Raw genomic sequence first — 18,840 nt, 5'->3', positions numbered from 1 at the left:
AAGTGTGATTTGATATTAGGAGGCTTTGGAAACAAATCTTTGAATTTCAAAGGAAATGAGTTGGAGATAGAATGATCACCTTAATGAATTACCTACTGGTTACAATATCAAGTTACATTCTTTATACACGCTTGGATATATTTTTACATCATCTTTATTAATCTCGATTGTTTTGTGCATTGTCAAACTAGTTAGTATAGGTGATAATAGATTTTTATATTTATTATAGACAACAATATGTTACAGAAATTGTCATTTCAGATATAGACTAATTTTACGAGAAATAAGGGCACATTTACATCTGCTAGTGGTGTGGAAACATTGAAAAATAAAGTAGAAGAACTAACCACTCAAGACACTAGATTCCCAAACTCCGTAATCAATTGATTAATAGTGAAAATTGTGGACTCGGTACACATACTTGATACTTGGTGGATTCTGGAAATATATATTTTTTGTGGCATTATCGTAACTGAAATATCAAGCAAAGTTAGTTCCAGTACTTGGTGGTAAGAAGTGTTAACAGGTGTCTCAATTAAACCTGTTATTAGGTCTAATATTTTTTTTGAAGCATTGTGTACATGATCTGAAAGAAACACGTTAGTTAGATTCCTCACCTTAGAATATCCCCAGGCGTCAGACTGGATCCGGAAGATTTTTCGTCAGCAATACCCCTTGCGCGTCGCTAGGCGTCGTCTGCGGCTCCGCGTCCGTCGTCGGCGTCGTGCGCCGGAATGACGTCGTCGGAGTACTTAGACGCCGCCCTCGCGCGCTGACGTCAGTTCTTCTTTTTTCCGCGCCAGTAAGCGCAGATCCGGGAGAGCTACCCCTTTTAGTCTTTTTTGACTAAGTTTTTTGATCCTTTTTGATCTTGTCTCAACTCCGGTGCCGGTAGGATGCCTGGTTTTAAAGCCTGTGCTGACTGCAACCGCTTGATGTTGGTTACGGACCATCACCGCCGGTGCCTTTACTGCTTGGGCCACGACGCGGCGTCGTGTTCGGACTGCAAGGCCCTGACCTCGAAGGCTAGACGGGAGCGGTCCCGTAAGCTTCTCGAGCTTCGCAACTCGATCCCGGTCCAGGAGGAGGTCCAAGGATCGGTCGCGGAGCCGCAGCCGACGTCATCATCGATCGTCGGGATCCAAGTCTTCGGGTAAGTCGAAGCACTCCAAGAAGTCCAAGAGGCGACACCGCTCTTCGGACTCCCCTCGCCGGTCGCGCGACTCGGCCGAGGGTCAGGGTGGTTCCACCTCCGCGGCTCCGGCGGAGCCGCAGGCGCCGCGCAAGTCCCCATACCCACCGGTCCCTGGGACTGACGCGACGCCGGCAGAAGTCAGTGCCTTGCTCTCGGCCATGAGGAACCTGGCTCCGCCGTCGACGCCCGCTGGCGCGCCTTCGGGCCCCGCGGACCCGACTGGGCAACCTTGCCTGCCGGCGGCTCCGGCCCCGGCTCCGGCCTCGACGCCGCAAGTGCCCGAGGGACCCGTTCCCGAGTCCCCGCCGACGCCGGTCGACCTCGTCACGCCTCCTCCGCCGGTGTCGACACCGGTACCACCTCCGACGGGGGCGACTGAGAGGGATCTGAGGATCCTATGGCCGTTCAGGCTCAGCTGTCCCAGGACTGGGCAGATGAACTGGGGGAGGCCAGTGGCCTGGAGGAGGCCAGTGGCCTGGATACCTCTCCAGACACTGGATTCATCTCTCCTCCGACTGTGGCTTCGGAGGAGGGTGCTGCTTTCACTGTGGTGCTGCGCAAGGCGGCCGCAGCCCTTGGGCTCGAGCTACCTGCCGTGGCTGTGAGGACTAACGTCCTCACTGAGGAGCTTCAGTCTGCAGCAAGCTCCACTGAGCCTCTGCTGCAATTCAATGAGGCCGTCATTGACGTTCTGCAGGGCACCTGGTCCAAGCCCTCCACAGTTCCTCCTGTGGACAGGAACGTCGCCAGGCGCCACCGCCCTGCTCCGGGCGACGCCAGTTTTCTGTCCCAACACCCTACCCCCGAGAGCCTGGTTATCCAGGCCTCTACCTCCCAATCCTCCTTCCCAACTGCTCCGCCGGACCGGGATTCCAAGAGACTGGAACAGTTTGGCAAAAAGCTGTTCTCCTCCCTTAGTTAGGGCCTGCGGTCCTTGAACACCGCCTGTCTCTTGGACCGTTATTCCCACTCTCTGTGGGATACGGTGGAGGACGTGCTGCCCCTGTGTCCGGAGGAGGTCCAGACACGACTTACCCCGGCTCTGGCCGATGGGAGGGATGCAGCACGACATGCTATCCGATGTGGGCTTGACACTACGGACTCGCTGGGTAGGGCGATTTCTACCACGGTGGCGCTTAGACGTCACGCCTGGCTGCGGTCCATGTCCCTTTCGGGTGATGTCCAGAGCACTCTCATGGACATGCCCTTTGATGGCACTCGCCTTTTTGGCGAGAAAGCGGACAGTGCGCTGAATCGCTTTAAGGACTCCCGGGCTACGGCCAAGTCCTTGGGCCTCTCGGCCCCGCGGTCGCAAACTTCTGCCTTTCGCCCCTTTCGTGGCCAAGGAAGGGGTGCCTCCTCACGTACGCCTAGCCACCAGCCGCAGAACCAACCTGCGCGCGGTCGCGGACGTGGTTTCCGCCGAGGCGGTTCTGGAGGTCGACGCGGTCAGCCCACATCCACCCCGGCAGCATCCGCCTCAAAGCCTTCCTAGTCCGAGCTTTCAGGCCCAGTCCACGCCAGTGGGCGGCAGAGTTCGCCATCACCTGCTCCACTGGCGGTCCATCACATCGGACAGGTGGGTGCTGCAAATCGTCCGAAGGGGGCTACTCCCTCCCCTTCGAGACGTCCCCTCCAGCCATGCCACCGCAGCACCACCGTATCTCGGGGGATCATTTGAATCTTCTCCACGAGGAAGTTTCGGCCCTCTTGGCCAAGGGGGCCGTCGAGCGCATTCCGAGCCCAGAAGTAGGTCGTGGTTGTTATTCCCACTACTTTCTGGTTCCCAAGAAGGGCAAAGGGGGCCTACGCCCTATCTTGGACCTCCGGAACGTCAATGCCTTCCTCCGGAAGGAAAGGTGCAAGATGTTAACTTTGGCTCAGTTTCTAGCTGCCCTAGACCCGGGAGACTGGATGGTAGCGTTGGACTTGCAGGATGCATATTTCCACATCCCCGTCCTGCCGGCCCACCGGCGTTACCTGCGGTTCACGGTGGGTCAAGAGCACTTTCAGTTTACCGTGCTCCCCTTCGGCCTCACCAGTGCCCCTCGGGTGTTCACGAAAGTGATGGCGGTGGTCGCAGCTCATCTGCGCAGATCAGGGGTTCCAGTCTTCCCCTATCTCGACGACTGGTTGTTGAAGGCGGGCTCGCCCCAGGCAGTCGTCTCCCACCTCCAGACTACGGCGGATCTCCTGCATTTGCTGGGATTTTCCATCAACGTGCCAAAGTCACACCTGAGCCCCTCTCAGAAGCTCCTCTTCATCGGAGCGGTTCTCGATTCGGCGCAGTCCCGGGTCTATCCACCGGAACAGCGGGTCCGGGATATTCAGGCCCCGATTCCCATCTTTCGGCCTCTATCCTGGGTTTCGGTCAGGCTAGTGTTGCGGCTTCTGGGGCTGATGGCCTCCTGCATCCTACTAGTGCATCACGCCAGGCGGCGCATGCGGGCTCTGCAGTAGGACCTGAAGTTTCAGTGGGACCAGCATCACGGCAACCTGTCCGACCATGTCTTGATCTCGGAGGGCACTGCACAGCAGTTGCAGTGGTGGCTCACGGACCGCGATTGGGTCAAGGGCAAGAACCTCTCCCTTCCCCACCCGGAGCATGTCGTAGTGACGGATGCGTCCCTCCTGGGATGGGGTGGCCATATGGGGGAGGCGGAGATCAGAGGCCTCTGGTCTCCGGCGGAGTCTCGTCTCCACATCAACCTGTTGGAGTTGAGAGCGATCCGACTTGCACTGAAAGCCTTCCTTCCCTCTGTCAGGGGAAGTGTCGTGCAGGTGTTCACGGACAACACCACCGCCATGTGGTATTGCAACAAACAGGGCGGGGTGGGGTCGTGGACCCTTTGTCAGGAGGCCCTGCGCCTCTGGACATGGCTGGAACACCAGGGCGTCACCCTAGTGGTTCAACATCTGGCGGGCTCTCTGAACGCCAGAGCAGACGAACTCAGCCGCCGGTGCATGATGGATCACGAATGGCGTCTGAACTCCGAAGTGGCGCAAGGTCTCTTTCAGCAGTGGGGAGAGCCTTGGTTAGATCTATTCGCCACCGAAGAGAACGCGCAATGTCAGCAGTTCTGCGCGTTGGAATTTCCAAGGCGGCACTCGCTCGGCGACGCTTTTCGTCACGAGTGGAGTTGCGGTCTGTTGTACGCCTTTCCGCCTATACCACTTCTGCCCAGAGTGCTGAAGAAGATCAGGCGCGACCGGGCCCAAGTCATCTTGGTGGCTCCGGATTGGGCACGAAGGTACTGGTATCCCGAGCTACTCAGTATGTTGACCGATCCTCCGATACATCTGCCCCTTCGGGAGGATCTTCTGTCGCAGCAGCAGGGGACGGTCCTCCACCCGAACCTGTCCAGCCTCCACCTCCATGCGTGGAGATTGAGCGGCGGCAGTTGATGCCATTTGACTTGCCTCCTGAAGTCTGTGATATCATTCTGGCAGCCAGGCGTCCCTCCACAAAGACGGTATACGCCTGCCGGTGGAACAAATTTGTGGCATGGTGCACAGCAAAGGCTGTGGATCCCCTTTCCGCCCCTCTTTCTGAGGTTCTACTGTTTCTTCTTTCTTTGGCCCGGCAGGGCTCTGACCTGGGCCCCCTGAAAGGTTATCTTGCTGCCATCTCTGCCTTCTTGGGGCTTCCTGATCAGCCTTCTCTTTTCAAGTCCCCTGTAGTTACAAGCTTTCTAAAAGGCATTACTCACACGTTCCCTCCTGTCCCTTTTGTAATGCCTCAGTGGGACTTGAATCTTGTTCTCACATTTCTAATGTGTGCTCCCTTTGAGCCTCTTCATAATTGTCCACTTCGTCTGCTGACGCTTAAGACTGCTTTTCTGGTAGCCATCACCTCGGCTAGACGGGTGAGTGAGCTCCAGGCTTTATCTTCAAAGCCTCCTTTTCTCTCTGTTCATCCGGACAAGGTTGTCCTTCGGCCTCGTCCCTCCTTTCTTCCGAAAGTGGTGACTCCATTTCATCTTGGGCAGTCTGTCACCTTGCCCACCTTCTTTCCGCCTCCGCATCCTTCCAAAGAGGAAGAGAGGCTCCACCGTCTGGACCCAAAACATGCGCTCTCCTTTTATCTGGACCGCACAAAGCAGTTCCGGGTGGATGACCAACTTTTCGTTGGATACGTGGGTGCTAAGAAGGGGAAAGCTGTGCACAAACGGACCATCTCTCGGTGGGTCGTTTTGTGCATCAAAATTTGTTACTCCTTGGCAAAAAAGGACCCTCCTGTTGGGCTGCGCACCCATTCTACTCGGGCCACGGCGGCTACCACTGCTTTGGGACGGGTTGTCCCTTTGCAGGACATCTGTCAGGCGGCAACGTGGGCTTCGCTACACACGTTTGCCAGGCATTATTGCCTTGACAGCCAAGTCCGGAGGGATGGCTTTTTTGGCCGTTCTGTCCTCCAGGACTTTCTGGTGTGATCTTGGTTCGCAGACCCACCACCGGGGATGGTATTGCTTGGGTATCTATTCTAAGGTGAGGAATCTAACTAACGTGTTTCTTTCAGATGAACAAGTTACTTACCTTCGGTAACGATGTATCTGTAAGAAACATTAGTTAGTTAGATTCCTCACCGACCCACCCATCCTCCCCGTTCTGCGAACTGACATCTAGGGTTAAGGTTATCCTTTTCAGGCCCCTAGATTTTATTTTTGGCACCAGTGTCGGTCTTTGCATGGCTCTGCGTTCCTGGCGCGGAAAGCTATGTACAAGAACTGACGTCAGCGCGCGAGGGCGGCGTCTAAGTACTCCGACGACGTCATTCCGGCGCACGACGCCGACGACGGACGCGGAGCCGCAGACTACGCCTAGCGACGCGCAAGGGGTATTGCTGATGAAAAATCTTCCGGATCCAGTCTGACGCCTGGGGATATTCTAAGGTGAGGAATCTAACTAACTAATGTTTCTTACAGATACATTGTTACCGAAGGTAAGTAACTTGTTCTTCAGTTCCCTAATACTACTGAGGTATGTGATGACCCAATATCCCTTTTTGGAGAAAATGTTCCCGGAAACTTTGACACAACCATAGTGTAATCAAATTCGCCAGTGAATTTTATTATAGCAAAGATTTTGCCCATTGAATCCTGATGCTAAGGTGCTTTCGGGGAAAGTTTTGTCTTGTCAGGCAAATAACTTACAAATCTTTGGTTGCTCATGTAATAGGAATTGTAATGAGTTGATTATTTCCATGCATAGAAGTAGACAAAATCATATATTACTTTTCTGATGTCAGCTCCCACATTTTGATTAGAATTCCCTGATGACGTGTTTTGATAGCGCAAATACATGCCATCATACTACCAATTTCAGACCACCATATTTGTGGGATTTTTTGGGCAACAACGATGTTCTGCCATCTGTTAGCCCAATGGTAACTCACCTGACATGGTATGTCATCTTGGTCTTTACCGCCTCCAGCAATGAGTGGAAGAACAGGTGACCAATCTAGTGGTGGCAAGACAAGTACATGTGCAAGTTTATATTGATTCCTCATAGTTACCATTTCCTCAGAGTCATACTGGTTGTTGTCATTATTCTGCGTGAAATAAGTTATTAGTCAATGGCAAGTTCTTTAGGTACATTTTGTCGCTCCCTGTTGTCCCCTTTCAACTTTTTGGAGTGATTTTTTACAAATGATACACCATCTGCAGAATAAAGTCAATTAAGTCCTAGGGGTGACTTCAAACAGTGGGTCGACAAGCTAGACTCCAAATCTCAGGCAGACCACCCGGAGAACATGTAGCACCCTAGGCTTCTCAAAGATGGTGAAGGACTGATGTATAGTGCTGGGAATGCACAGTACGTCGTGCTCGCCTTTGAACTTGGAAAAAAACGCAGAGTGCGGTAGCTATTGGGGGGGGGGGGGGGATTAGTTATCCTTCAAAGGATTATCTGTGCCCTATTTAAGCTTGTCAGAAGTTCTGAAAGGAAAGAAAAGAAGACCATTATTTTGGAAGAGGAAGCCTGACCCCACAGTTTGTGGCATGCTTCATCATAGGCAGCCTCTCCCCACCCCGGTAGGACAGTACCACCAGAGTGAACTAAACCTCCAAATAAGAATGGGTACCGGGCGTTCTTAGATACGGTATAGCTGAACAAGTGAGGGATCCAGATCAATTAAAAATACCTAGAGACACCAGGTTATCATCTTTAATGTTAGGGACCTCAGGTATGTTTAAAAACTATTATGAGACAGAATATGAGCACAATGGCTCAATCCATCCCCCTTATGTTAACATGTTTCTACCCCTGTCTGCTGTTTATACAGGTCATGGGCATTCTTCAGGGCCAAGGATCCCAAGTGGACAGGGATATACTCACTGTTAAAGACACAAAGTGAAACCAATTATGCCCAGGTGAATACTGCCAGGTACACAGCTAGTCACACCCTATTTAGGGAATACCTGCTTCCTGGTCTTGGAGGGACTACAGAGGACACCGTCCCCTCTCAGACTGGGGAGCACGTATCCAGAGCTGCGATCCAGAGAGCTACCTCAGTCAGTTTTTGACCACTTTTTTTCTTTTGATCGACCCCTTTTGAGCATTTGCTCACAGTGTGCTTAGGGACAAGTCCCCTCCAAACCTTACGGATTTTAAATCTTGTAGGGACTGCCACAGAAAAATGGCAGTCTTGCATCCTCACTTAGTTTGTCTCTGGTGCCTGGGGTCTGGCCACGACCCCTAGACCTGCACCGAGTGCAAGTCGATGCGCTCCAAGGTCATCTGTGAGCAGTTGATGAAGCTCCAGATGGCGCAGTAGAAGGTGGCCCTGCATCGTTCCAATTCCTAAGGAAGATCTCTGCCCATTCCCGCTGTCGCTCGTCATCTCACTCCCAAGACATCCTCTTCAAAGTCGGGAAAGTTGAAGAAGCACAAAAAGAAGAGTAAGCATTCTTTGGTTTCCCCCACCTGACCCTTTGCTTCGAGACCCTACTCCCGCACTCCACCTGCGGAGCTGGTGTCTGGCTCTGCTCTACATTTCCCAGAGTTCCGTGGAGCCAGAGCAATTCTCCTCAGTTGAGGGAGTTTTGCAACGCCATGCATGCCATCTTTGGAACACCGACTCCCTCTAACCTGCCTTTGAGCCGCACGGAGCCGCGAGGTGCCCTGAGTGGGTTACTGCCGGCAGGTCCTCCCCAGATGCCAGCCAGGCCATCTGGATACACCCCCGGATCCGTATTGACGCCACCATGGGTGCCTTCTTCCACCCTGGCTCCATTCCATCCGGCGCCTTCCCAGGTGCCAGTGGCACCGCGCTACAACTAGTACATCATCATCCCCAATTCCAAGCCGGCGCCATTCTACATCAATACTGGCGCTGTCCAGCCCCTACCAGCCCCTGGACTTACCCGTCCATAGATAAAATCTTTAATTTCGGAAGGGGCAGAGGATGGTTTCGTCCCCTAGAGGAGGACCCTGACTCAGGAGAAAACTGGTATGAAGAGCTGGGTAATGACAGTGACTTGGACCCTTCTCTGGTCTCTGGTATGCTTTCCCCTCCATGCCCTGTTTCGGAGGAGGGCCCCTCCCTCGCCACCGTGATGCACAGGGCAGAAGGAGGTCACTGACCCCTACAGCTGCAAGCATTTGTGGTCAAGACCAACGTATTTACAGAGTTGCTTTACCCAGGAGCGGGTTCATCTGAACCGTTGCTCCTCTTCAATAAAGCCCTCACTGACATTCCCCTGGGGGCCTGGGCCAAACCATGCACCGCATGATTGGCCGACGCTTCCGTCCTGCCCCAGAAGACCCAGACGCCTTCTTCCAGCACCCCTCCCCTGAAAGCCAGGATGTGCAGGCTTCAACAGCAAAGGTCAACCAAAAGGGTTCCCTTCCACTGTACATTAACTAAGAAGCAACCTACTGAACGCTCATGGGCCCATTTCACCAGGGCGAAGGCAGCTAATACGGCGTTGTCACGCGGGGTTCCTGATCTTGACACCTGCGAAGCCACTACTTGGACATCACTCCACACCTTCACAAAGCACTACTACATGGACAGTCAGGTCCATAGAGACAGCCATTTTGCCCATTTAGTCTTCTAAGATTTTCAGGTCTGAGCCAGTTTGCGGACCCGCCTCTGTGGAGGTCTTGGCCGAGTATGTATTCTAAAGTGAGGAATCTGTGGTTAGAAGTCTGTATCAGAAGAACAAGTGAAATACTTTCAGTAACGCTTTTTCTGGTAGACTCTAACCGCAGATTCCTCACTGACACTCCCATCTGCCCTCTTTTTTTAACTGGGTTCTTTTTGCTAAGACAATCCCCTCAGATACTAACTGCTGATCAAAACAGTTGCATTGATTTGTATGTGGCTCTGTATTTTTGGCATAAACGTACTCACAAAAGAAACTGGTGTCGGCCTGCTGGGGTGATTCCTATATAGGCACTGCGACTTTGCCGATGCAGTGCTATACTACACTACCCACCGGCGCACAGAGGCACTGGTCAAGATTTTCCAGTCCAGTCTGATGCCTGGGGAATATTCTAAGGTAAGGAATCTGCTGTTAGTCTCCACCAGAAAAGGCGTTACCCAAGGTAAGTAATTTGTTTGTGAGGACATGTAAAACTTAAGCATGTGTCCTACTTTTTAAACACACCATGCGCCCTGCCCTATGAGCTTTTAAGGCTTACCTTAGGGGTGACTTATTACTATTAAAGGGAGTTTATGCTTGGCAAACGGTTTAGTTTGCCAGGTTGTAATGGCTGTTTAAAGCTTCACTACACGCTGCAGGTGAAGGGAGAGGAGAATTAAGGTGAAAGGATGTGAACGGAGAAGTGGAGGGAAAGGGGTGGTAGCTGAGAGGAAAAGAGGAAAGAAGAGCGTAGAAGAGGGGAGAGGAGTAAAGAGACGAGATTAAACAAGAGGATGAGGTAGGGTATACAAAGGATAGAGGTGGGAGGGGATGGATCGATTACGATATTGTAGAGGAAAGATCAAGGTAGGTAATAGAAAGTAGGGATGAGGAATGGATTGGTCGGGGACTGAAGAGAAGAGAGTAGAAGTGATGAGCGGGACAAACCATAATTAAGATGGGAAGGGACGGAGAGGAGGTGAGAGGAAAGAGGGAAAGGGGGTGAGAGTTGTGGAGGGGATGGGATGAGTGAATGGGAGAGATGAGGAGAGAAACAACATCTTAATAGAGATGGGAAAGGAAGGAGAGGAGAGGCAAGGAAAGGTGACCAGAGTATAGGTGGGAGGGAGGCGGGTGAAGAGGAGAGAATAGAAGAGAACATTTTAAGGGACGGAAAGCAATGAAGGGACTAGAGTGGAAGGGGACGTGAATTTGGGAAGGGGAAGCAATGGAAGGGAGGGCAAAGTGGGTTGGGATGAAAAGCGAAGGTATAGTAAATGTGAGAAGGTGAGTGGAGGTGAACAGAGAAGTGGATGGTAGAGGAAAAGAGTCAAAGAGGGAGTGGTGGGGCGAAGAGAGAAGAGACTAGACAATAGCAGGTTGGGTATACCAAGGAAAGAAGTGGGAGGGGATGGGATCAGTTATTGTATGGTGGAGGAGAGGAAACAATGAGATAGGGAATAAAAGGAGGTAGAGGAGCAGATCAGTTGGGGACTGAAGAGGAGAGGATGAGAGGGACAGAACTTAAAGTAGATGAGAAAGGAATGAGAGAAGGTGAGGGCAAAAAAAAAGAGAGGGAAAGGGGAGGGTAGAGGTGAAAATGTTAGAGGTATGGGGTGGAATAGATGGAGAGGAGAGGATGAGGTTGGATGTGGAAAGCGAATGGAAGGGAAAGGCTAGGGAGGGTAGGGAAATAGAGAATCAAGCTGGGAGGGAGAGGAGAGGAATAGAAGGGGTTCGGAAGAGAAAGATAGGGAAGGAAAATGGTTGGCAAGGGAAGTGAATTGGGAAGGTTTGTGGGGAAATGGGAGGGGAGTGGAGAGAGGAGGGGAAGGGAAGGCAGGGAAGAAAGGGGGTAGCAGAGGTGAATGTAAAGTAAAATTAAAGATGGGAGGCAGGAGTTGGATGAGAGTATGTTATAGAAGGTAAAGGAGGGAAAGAGAAGGGAGGTGAAGGGTGAGGATAAGAACAGTTGGGGAAGGGTCTGTAAAGCAGTTGAAGGGGAGAGGGATTGGGGTTGATCTTAGAAGGTATGGCGAAGGAAAGGGAAACTCCAGTCTGTTGCAGGATGGGAGAAGAAAGTGGAGGGAAAGGAAGATGGAATGGCGATATTAAAGGCATGGTGGAAGGGAAGCTGAAAGCGTGGGGGATTTAGCTGATGGGTATGAGAGGAAGAGAAGAAAAAGCCAATGGAGGAAGAGGGCGCTGGATATTGAAGGTAAGGTAAAGTAGAGGAGATGAGGAATGGATGAGTTGGGTATCGACAGGTTGAAAAGTGCACTGGACGAGAGGAGAGGGAAGTAGGTATGGGAGAGACAGAAGGGGATCGACTGAATGGCAGGAGGGACGAGGTAGGAAAGGGATGGGAGAGTAGGGGGAAGAAAAGGAGGATGAAATTAAGGAAGTTGATTTAGGGAAGGGAAGTGAAGATTGAAAGGAAGTGAGGAAGAGGGGAAAGAGCAGGTGACTGTGCTCCAAGTGGTGGTAGGGGACAGAAAGTGAAGGCAAGAAAAGGAACATGAAAGGAAGTAAAGGGGAAGGGAAGGAAATGGAAGAAAGCAGTGGGGTGCAGGGGTTTAGAGAAATGAGTAGGGTATCGAGGGAAGGGAGATCAGGAAAGGGGTAGGGAGAGAAAAAAAGAGAACCAGGGGTGGGAGTGGAGGGAAAGAAGAAATGGGGTGGAGAGAAAGTAAGGGAATACATTGGAAAAGAGAAGAATTAGGCTGGGAATTGAAGGGTTGGAAGGGTTGGTAGTTGGAAGAATCGGGGTTGAATAAACTTAACGATTACGGTGTTCATAAAGTCAGGGCTCTCAGTGGACTGGGTCCTGTCGGCACCGGCAGTTCTTAAAAGCAGGTGCCGAAACGGGTCCCTATTGGAATCTCCATTTTTACCTTTAGGGTGAAAAAAAAAAAGCGTAACTCTGCGATACCATCCCTCACTGCTTTTGATGTAGCTTCAATGAGACAAATTTTTCAGTTTTATATAGAGCAAACTTGGAGCAAACACGAGCACCAGTTACATTGCACAACGACGTATTCCGGTTTTGAATCACAGGAAGTTGAGCCGACCTGAGGCTCGAACCTGCTTTCTCAGCTCAAAGGTCATCAGCTCTAGCCTTAGCCACAACCAGGATCGGATTGGTAAGGCGGGCACACGGGCAATGGCCGAGGGGCCGATATCCGAGTTCCAGCTGTGGGATACTTTTTTGGGAAGCCTGGGGGAGGGGAAGGGGGCAATATGGGCGGTGTCTATGGTGTTTGGATGCCGCCAGCGGCCCAGTGGGTGCCTGAGTGGCCTTTCTGGAGGCAGATGGGCGACCATTCCCTCCCTTTTATCACTGGGCAAAGGCAGGGCTCGAGTCGGGGTACCACGCGGGTGGACGGCGTCCCCCCACTTATTTTACCGGGAGCTCGATAGCTGGAGCAAATGGAGCCACACATTCACTCTTTGGCCTCTCTGGGGCGAGATCGAAACTCATTCAGAATGCTGCTCACGCGCTGGCTTCTCTGATGCAATCGCATCTAAGGGGTGAGCGAGGGGAGGCAATGAGTTTGATGGTGCCAGCCACCTTTCGTGACGCCACTTCCTGTTGTGACGTCAGCGTCCCCCCACTTTTTTAGGACTTGTGCCCTGGGCAAAGGTGACACTCCCTTTCTCTCGCTGGGCCGGGCCATTAATATATGCATATTGAGCGGGGGCAGGGGGCCTGAGCACTTGTTTTCAGGTGTGTTTCACCAGTGTGAACTAATTCGTGCATTTTTTTTATCTAAATAAAATTAAGAAAAGATGCCTCTGTGAGAGTCTTCCCCCTCCTTTTTATAAAACTTCGCCAAAGCAGCGTTTTGCTGGAAGGCAATATGCAAATGTGAGCCACTTTTTTTTTTCGTGCCCAGGCCAATTTTTAATCCCAGTCCAACCCAGACCACAACCCCACCCACAAGAACGGGAGCATTACAACGAAGTAATAGTTGTTGCTTATTTAGCTTATTCAATTTACAGCCATTGACAAAGCTAATACTAGTCCTGGCTTCTTGCAGGTGTAATGTTACTTGTTGTGTTAAATAGCTGAATAAATGGACAGAAACGGCAAAATACCAGTGGGGCGACACACTATGCTAAGTACAGACTTTTAGCTTAAGTGTTTAAGGCCACGCCCCTACGAGAGATGCTTAAGGCCATGCCCCTATATGAGAGCCCCCCCCCCCCCCAGGTTTTTTCATCCCACTTAAAGCCCTGCATAAACTCACCATGTTCCTTGCCCCCACCCCCTCCTTTCTGGCTGTTACCGTTTCCGGCCTCTCAGGGTTCCCAGCTCCAGTCACAGCTGTGGTGTTGCCCGTCCAGTGTTCTTGCGCGCAGTGTTGCAGCTACCTGGATACCAGGCTTTTATAGCCAGAGCACGTCATAAGGAAAGCCTTTCAGCATGTCCTGACTCGTCACCACTGTCGGTGATACCATGTTTTCCATGTTAAGGGGAGGAGGGCACGCCATGGACATGATCTGATCAGTCTATTGTCATTACAAATGATCCAGCCATGAACCTGAAAAGTAGACCACATGCCTCCCGACATACTTCCCTGGCAGTAGTGGCCTCTGCTTTTCTTTGTGCTGCCGTGTAGACCTCCCCTCTGCATTTACTCGGGGCCTCGTTGACATCACAGTCTCTGTAACGTCATAGCTGTTCGTTTCCAAGGGTTCTGCTTCTGGTGCTGCTGTGCAGCCACGGACCCTTTCTAGGAATTGCGATCAGTCCTTATTTTAAATAAATGATGTATTCAAGATAATACCACCCTCACTGCGTGTCTGCCCACTTCTTTTTATATGTTAAAGAGTTCTCGCTGGGCCACATCCTGTGTCTGCCCTGCTCTCCCCGCTAGTAATGTCCGGTAATCCATACATCTCACTCCTTTCAAGAAGTGCAAACACCTATAGAGTCTAGGTTTTAGGAAAGATAATTACACCATTTCTCAAACTGTGGCTATTTAAGCCCGTTTGTACGAGTCTCGTCTCTGGGGACGTGCAGGCTGCGGTGAGGCAGCTCGGACCCTCCGCTCTCTTGGTGTCAGCTCGGACCCTCCGCTCTCTTGGTGTCAGCTCGGACCCCCGCTCTCTTGGTGGCAGCTCGGACCCCCGCTCTCTTGGTGGCAGCTCGGACCCCCGCTCTCTTGGTGGCAGCTCGGACCCCCGCTCTCTTGGTGTCAGCTCGGACCCCCGCTCTCTTGGTGTCAGCTCGGACCCCCGCTCTCTTGGTGTCAGCTCGGACCCCCCCCTCTCTTGGTGTCAGCTCGGACCCCCCCTCTCTTGGTGTCAGCTCGGACCCCCCCTCTCTTGGTGTCAGCTCGGACCCTCCGCTCTCTTGGTGTCAGCTCGGACCCTCCGCTCTCTTGGTGTCAGCTCGGACCCTCCGCTCTCTTGGTGTCAGCTCGGACCCTCCGCTCTCTTGGTGTCAGCTCGGACCCCCGCTCTCTTGGTGGCAGCTCGGACCCCCGCTCTCTTGGTGGCAGCTCGGACCCCCGCTCTCTTGGTGGCAGCTCGGACCCCCGCTCTCTTGGGTGCAGCTCGGACTCCCCCTCTCTTGGTGTCAGCTCGGACCCCCGCTCCGCTCTCTTGGTGTCAGCTCGGACCCCCCCTCTCTTGGTGGCAGCTCGGACCCCCGCTCTCTTGGTGTCAGCTTGGACCCCCGCTCTCTTGGTGTCAGCTTGGACCCCCCCCTCTCTTGGTGTCAGCTCGGACCCCCCCCTCTCTTGGTGTCAGCTCGGACCCCCCCTCTCTTGGTGTCAGCTCGGACCCCCCCTCTCTTGGTGTCAGCTCGGACCCCCCCTCTCTTGGTGTCAGCTCGGACCCCCCCTCTCTTGGTGTCAGCTCGGACCCCCCCTCTCTTGGTGTCAGCTCGGACCCTCCGCTCTCTTGGTGTCAGCTCGGACCCTCCGCTCTCTTGGTGGCAGCTCGGACCCTCGCTCTCTTGGTGGCAGCTCGGACCCCCGCTCTCTTGGTGGCAGCTCGGACCCCCGCTCTCTTGGTGGCAGCTCGGACCCCCCCTCTCTTGGTGTCAGCTCGGACCCCCCCTCTCTTGGTGTCAGCTCGGACCCCCCCTCTCTTGGTGTCAGCTCGGACCCCCCTCTCTTGGTGTCAGCTTGGACCCCCCCTCTCTTGGTGTCTGCTCGGACCCCCGCTCTCTTGGTGTCTGCTCGGACCCCCGCTCTCTTGGTGTCAGCTCGGACCCCCGCTCTCTTGGTGTCAGCTCGGACCCCCGCTCTCTTGGTGTCAGCTCAGACCCCCCCTCTCTTGGTGTCAGCTCGGACCCTCCGCTCTCTTGGTGTCAGCTCGGACCCTCCGCTCTCTTGGTGTCAGCTCGGACCCCCGCTCTCTTGGTGTCAGCTCGGACCCCCGCTCTCTTGGTGTCAGCTCGGACCCCCGCTCTCTTGGTGTCAGCTCGGACCCCCCCTCTCTTGGTGTCAGCTCGGACCCCCGCTCTCTTGGTGTCAGCTCGGACCCCCGCTCTCTTGGTGTCAGCTCGGACCCCCGCTCTCTTGGTGTCAGCTCGGACCCCCCCTCTCTTGGTGTCAGCTCGGACCCTCCGCTCTCTTGGTGTCAGCTCGGACCCTCCGCTCTCTTGGTGTCAGCTCGGACCCTCCGCTCTCTTGGTGTCAGCTCGGACCCCCGCTCTCTTGGTGTCAGCTCGGACCCCCGCTCTCTTGGTGTCTGCCTCAATACGTCCCGGTTGGACGTGGTGCTTTTGACTAGGTCTGGGCTTGAAATGTTGAATCTTATTATGAATAAAGTAAATCCAATGGAAAACAAGTAGAAGTAGTTTTGATGATGTATATCTCTAATCATGTCAAACTAGAAAACTCTGCAACATATTACAGGGCTGCAGCGAGTGCATTTCTTATGTTTCCTTCGGCCGTGCCCTCTGTGGTCTTTCCGGCTCTGCCATACCTCCCCTGCTTCCATCTCGCACTATTTTTGCCCACACACTAGATGGCTTCCTTTACCTAGTGCCCGCCCATGCGTTTATGTAATGGGCCCTTTTTTAAAGTTTTCAAATGAAGAGTCTGCAGAACCACTGCATAAATATATTCAAGGGAACGACCAAAGCCTTCCATGGAGCAACTCTGCATTCGCAAGACCCGAACATTCTAGAAAATGCGAAGATGCCTTACATGTGTGTATTGCAAACGTTTCACTTGGTTTCCCTAACTATTCATCAATTTACACTGGCGCTAACACTCAATCACAAATGTAGCTTCTATGCGCTATAGAGCACACCTGCGCAGAGTGAAGTAAATCCTTCTCCAGATCCTAACACACACAAGGGTTGGCCATCTCTCTTTCCACGGTTTGTTAGGTAGATTATTCGAGCTCTTTCGTGATTTGATAGCTTTCAGGGGCTCCTACATACGCGGTTTTAAATGTAGGATTCGGTTCATTTATTACGTTTACCTTGTGTATTTCACGCACTGCTATTCTTGCTGCTCTGCCTTTCTCTTCGATAACTGACACGTGGACCAGCAGTTCCACCCAAAGAATAACCTACTGTAGACATCAAGAGAGAGAGTGCACACAGCTGTAATAAAACATCAGCGGGTCCTGGCTGGACTTTGTTTATAAATGCGCCTGGGCGGCCTACAAAGGTGCTGCCCATGCGTAGTTTCAGGAGAATTCTTTATAATCCAATTTGGACTCCAATTACCATAATCTCAAACTGTTATCAAATTGACTTTCAGTTCATTTGTGGAACTTCCCTGGAGCTTTTCCCTTTGTCACTAAGCGCATCACTGGCAGTTTTTAGGTCTCGCCTGACCCAGAGCATGCGCTCGTCTGGCGAGACTTATTGAGAGGGCTCCAAGAAGTGCTACCAGCCCAGCCTAGAGCTACAGTGCATGTGCACGGGCGCGCGCGCCGCTTTTTACCGCGACTACTTTCACTTTCGACCGCACGGGCCGCTTTGTTGTTTGATCGCGATCACTTTCGCGGCCACACGGCCGCTTGGCATAGCCAATAGGTCTCGCTTTTGGGACCTTATAAGTATTTAGTCCCAAAGGCGAGACCTATTGGCTATGCCAATGCTTGTTTGTTATTCACCCCCGCACGTACTCGGTGGCAATCCCTGAATTTAAACAAACACTGGGCAAACCAATAGGTCTAAATGAAAAGGACTTGCGCATAGAAACACTGACACATCAGTTTGTGCATGCATGCTTTAATCATATTAAAGCCAGATATATTGGTTTTACCAAAGCTTGTGTGGCTGTGCTCGTTCTGCTGCTGGAAAATGCACGAGCTCTGAAAAATATTATCCACTGTATTTTTTTATCTGCATTCCTCTCCATAAAAGGGCTGTTTAGAAAATAGGCCTTGGCAAAACTTTAATTACTCCGGACAAATCTCTGTAATTTCGTATTACTGTTTGATGCAAAATCACTGAAAATCATGCAATTTCGCCTGTTAACGTAACTTGGCGCAATAACCCTACAGCGGAAGCACAGGAACAGCAAATGTACGACTGTAGGCAGATGCTGTTTGTGTTCTGTTGCATTTAGAGCTATTTTCTTGGCGCAATATGCATCCTCAGGTCCATTTTGAATGCAAGGTATTTTGCACTAAGAACATAGAGCTAAATGCTGGGTTGTACTCCTCAAGTAATTCCGCGTAATCTTGCAAGTCTCCATTCTTCTCAGTTTATCCAGACAGACTGGTGCTTCGCACTAGGGCCTCTTTCCTACCGAAAGTGTTGACACCATTTCTTGTGGTCCAATCTGTCATCTTGTCCACATTCTACGCTCCTCAAACATTCCTCTAAGGAAGAGAAACGAATCCACCATCTGGACCCAAAAAGCATTGCTATTCGACCTTGACTGCACACAATAGTTCCAGTGGACAACTAACTTCATGGGGTATGTTGGTGACAAGAAAGGTCAGACGGTGCAGAAATGGACCATCTCTCGATGGGTCATTTTCTGCATCAAGATCTGCTATGCACTGGCAAAGAAACAGCCTCCTGAGGGCTCATTCCACCAGAGGTAAAGCTGCGACCACTGCAATAGCACGTAGAGTCCCAGTCCTGGACATCTGCCAGGCAGTAACGTGGACTTCCCTGCACACGTTTTACCAAGCATTACTGCCTGGACAGTGCAGTCTGCAGGGACGGGCATTTAGCTCGTACAGTCCTGCAGGACGACTTAGTTTAGATTTGTCCGCAGACCCACCACCAGGAATGGTGTTGCTTGGGTATATGTTGAAAGGTAAGTCTCCATCAGATGAACAAGTTGCTTACCTTCGGTAGCGCCTTATCTGGTAGAGACCATATCTAGGCACAGATTTCTTCCTGACCCACTCATCCTCCCAGTTTGGTGGACAGATTTCTAGGGTCAGGGATGATCCCTTTCAGGGCCCTAGTTAGGACACACCAGTGTCAGTGCACATCATGGCTCCGTGCTCCAGGCGTGGAAAGTCGTGAAAAGTAACTGACGTCAGCATGTCGAGGTGGCACTTATACAGGTGACTCGGATGTCACTGCCAGCCCAGACTCCACCTACCGACATGCAGGGGTAC

General features: G+C 52.2%; 1 protein-coding gene across 1 annotated transcript in view; it reads left to right on the top strand.

The window, feature by feature from the left end:
* IARS1 (isoleucyl-tRNA synthetase 1) overlaps positions 1-18,840 on the top strand; it is a 645,156-nt gene that overhangs the window by 543,063 nt on the left and 83,253 nt on the right. The window lies entirely within an intron of this gene.

Source organism: Triturus cristatus, chromosome 9 (assembly GCF_964204655.1).
Source record: "Triturus cristatus chromosome 9, aTriCri1.1, whole genome shotgun sequence".
Classification (NCBI taxonomy): Eukaryota; Metazoa; Chordata; class Amphibia; order Caudata; family Salamandridae; genus Triturus; species Triturus cristatus.
This window is presented reverse-complemented; position numbering and strand designations above follow the sequence as displayed.